Source organism: Silene latifolia, chromosome 9, assembly GCF_048544455.1.
Source record: "Silene latifolia isolate original U9 population chromosome 9, ASM4854445v1, whole genome shotgun sequence".
Lineage (NCBI taxonomy): Eukaryota > Viridiplantae > Streptophyta > Magnoliopsida > Caryophyllales > Caryophyllaceae > Silene > Silene latifolia.
This window is the reverse complement of record NC_133534.1, coordinates 216,082,766-216,086,630: the sequence shown is the minus strand read 5'-3', so window position 1 is coordinate 216,086,630 and position 3,865 is coordinate 216,082,766.

Below are 3,865 nucleotides of genomic sequence, written 5' to 3'. Positions count from 1 at the left end.
CTGAACCATTTGTCCTTGTCATTGTGACTTGTTGTGCTAACCGTTTGTCCTTATTCATTAGTCCTTCTGACTCGTTACCTTAACCATTTGACCTTGTTCATTAGTCCTTTTGACTCGTTGTGTGAACCATTTGTCCTTATTCATTAGTCCTTGTGACTCGTTGTGTAACCATTTGTCCTTGTTCATTAGTCTTTCTGACTCATTGTGTGAACCATTTGTCCTTGTCATTGTGACTTGTTGTGCTAACCATTTTTCCTTGTTCATTAATCCTTGTGACTAATTGTGTGAACCATTTGTCCTTGTTCATTAGTCCATTTGACTCGCTGTGTGAACCATTTTTCCTTGTTCATTAGTCCTTGTGACTCGTTGTGTGAACCATTTGTCCTTGTTTATTAGTCTTTCTGACTCATTGTGTGAACCATTTGTCCTTATCATTGTGACTTGTTGTGCTAACCATTTATCCTTGTTCATTAATCCTTGTGACTAATTGCGTGAACCATTTGTCCTTGTTCATTATTCCTTGTGACTCGTTATGTGAACCATTTGTCCTTGTTCATTAGTCCCTGTGACTCGTTTAAACCATTTATCCTAATCCAATAGTCTTTGTGACTCGTTGTGTGAACCATTTGTCCTTATTCATATAGTCTTTGGGACTCATTGTGTGAACCATTTGTCCTTGTCATAATGACTTGTTGTGCTAACCATTTGTCCTTGTTCATTAGTCCTTGTGACTCGTTGCCTTAACCATTTGTCAATGTTCATAAGTCCTTGTGACTCGTTGTGTGAACCATTTATCCTAGTTAATTAGAACATATGACTCGGTGTGTTAACCATTTGTCCTTGTTCATTAATCCATGTGACTCGTTGTGTGAACCATTTGTCCTTGTTAATTAATTCTTGTGACTCGTTGTGTGAATCATTTGTCCTCGTTCATTAGTCCAGTTGACTCGTTGTGTGAACCATTTGTCCTTGTTCATTAGTCTTTTGGACTCGTTGTGTGAACCATTTGTCCTTGTCATTGTTACTTGTTGTGCTAACAATTTGTCCTTGTTCATTAATCCTTGTGACTCGTTGTGTGAACCATTTGTCCTTGTTCATTAGTCCTTGTGACTCGTTGTGTGAATCATTTGTCCTCGTTCATTAGTCCAGTTGACTCGTTGTGTGAACCATTTGTCCTTGTTCATTAGTCTTTTGGACTCGTTGTGTGAACCATTTGTCCTTGTCATTGTTACTTGTTGTGCTAACAATTTGTCCTTGTTCATTAATCCTTGTGACTAATTGTGTGAACCATTTGTCCTTGTTCATTAGTCCATTTGACTCATTGTGTGAACCATTTCTCCTTGTTCAATAGTCCTTGTGACTCGTTGAGTGAACCATTTGTCCTTGTTCATTAGTCTTTCTGACTCATTGTGTGAACCATTTGTCCTTATCATTGTGACTTGTTGTGCTAACCATTTGTCCTTGTTATTTAATCCTTGTGACTAACTGTGTGAACCATTTGTCTTTGTTCATTATTCCTTGTGACTCGTTCTGTGAACCATTTGTCCTTGTTCATTAGTCCCTGTGACTCGTTGTGTTAACCATTTGTCCTTGTTATTATAACTCGTTGTGTGAACCATTTATCCTTATTCAATAATCGTTTGTCCTTATTCAAAAAGTGTTTGTGACTCGTTGTGTGAACCATTTGTCCTTGTCATTGTGACTTGTTGTGCTAACCATTTGTCCTTGTTCATTTGTCCTAGCGACTCGTTGTGTAACCATTTGTCGTAGTTCATTAGAACATGTGACTCATTGTGTGAACCATTTGTCCTTGTTCATTAGTCCAGTTGACTCGTTGTGTGAACCAGTTGTCCTTGTTCATTAGTCTTTCTGACTCGTGTGAACCATTTGTCCTTGTCATTGTGATTTGTTGTGCTAACCATTTGTCCTTGTTCACTAATCCTTGTGACTAATTGTGTGAACCATTTGTTCTTGTTCATTAGTCCATTTGACTCGTTTTGTGAGCCATTTCTCCTTGTTCATTAGTCCTTGTGACTCGTTGAGTGAACCATTTGTCCATGTTCATTAGTCTTTCTGACTCATTGTGTGAACCATTTGTCCTTATCATTGTGACTTGTTGTGCTAACCATTTGTCCTTGTTATTTAATCCTTGTGACTAACTGTGTGAACCATTTGTCTTTGTTCATTATTCCTTGTGACTCGCTTACGTGCACCATTTGTCCTTATTCATTAGTCTTTGTGACTCGTTGTGTTAACCATTTGTCCTTGTTATTATAACTCGTTGTGTGAAACATTTATCCTTATTCAATAATTTTTGTGACTCATTGTGGGAACCGTTTGTCCTTATTCATATAGTGTTTGTGACTCGTTGTGTGAACCATTGGTCCTTGTCATTGTGACTTGTTGTGCTAACCATTTGTCCTTGATCATTAGTCCTAGCGACTCGTTGTGTAACCATTTGTCGTAGTTCATTAGAACATGTGACTCATTGTGTGAACCATTTGTCCTTGTTCATTAGTCCAGTTGACTCGTTGTGTGAACCAGTTGTCCTTGTTCATTAGTCTTTCTGACTCGTTGTGTGAACCAGTTATCCTTATTAATCAGTCTTCGTAACTTGTTGTGTGAACCATTTGTTCTTGTCATTGTGACTTGTTGTGCTAACCATTCGTCCTTGTTCATTAATCCTTGTGACTCGTTATTTAAACCATTTGTCCTTGCTCATTAATCCTTGTGACTCATTGTGTGACCATTTGTCCTTGTTCTTTAGCCTAGTTGACTCGTTGTGTGAACCAGTTGTCCTTGTTCATTAGTCTTTCTGACTCGTGTGAACCATTTGTCCTTGTCATTGTGATTTGTTGTGCTAACCATTTGTCCTTGTTCATTAATCCTTGTGACTAATTATGTGAACCATTTGTCCTTTTTCATTAGTCCTTGTGACTCGATGTGTGAACCATTTGTCCTTGTTCATTAGTCTCTGTGACTCGTTGTGTTAACCATTTGTCCTTGTTATTCTTACTCATTGTGTGAACATTTTATCCTTATTCATTAGTCTTTGTGACTCGTTGTGTGAACCATTTGTCCTTGTCATTTTGACTTGTTGTGCTAACCATTTGTCCTTGTTCATTAGTCCTTGACTTGTTGTGTAACCATTTGTCATAGTTCATTAGAACATGTGTCTCATTGTGTGAACCATTTGTCCTTGTTCATTAGTCCAGTTGACTCGTTGTGTGAACCAGTTGTCCTTGTTCATTAGTCTTTTTGACTCGTTGGGTGAACCATTTATCCTTATTAATTAGTCTTTGTAACTCGTCGTGTGAACCATTTGTCCTTGTCATTGTGAATTGTTGTGCTAACCATTTGTCCTTGTTCATTAATCCTTGTGACTCGTTGTGTGAACCATTTATCCTTGTTCATTAATCAATGTGAGTCATTGTGTGAACCATTTGTCCTTGTTCATTAGTTCAGTATACTCGTTGTGTGAACCAGTTGTCCTTCTTCATTAGTCTTTCTGACTCGTTGTGTGAACCATTTGTCCTTGTCATTGTGATTTGTTGTGCTAACCATTTGTCCTTGTTCATGAATCCTTGTGACTAATTGTGTGAACCATTTGTCCTTGTTCATTAGTTCTTGTGACTTGTTGTGTGAACTATTTGTCCTTGTTCATTAGTCCCTGTGACTCGTTGTGTTAACCATTTGTCCTTGTTATTGTTACTCATTGTGTGAACATTTTATCCTTATTTATTAGTCTTTGTGACTCATTGTGTGAACCATTTGTCCTTGTCATTGTGAATTGTTGTGCTAACCATTTGTCGTTGTTCATTAATCCTTGTTACTCATTGTGTGAACCATTTGTTCTTTTTCATTA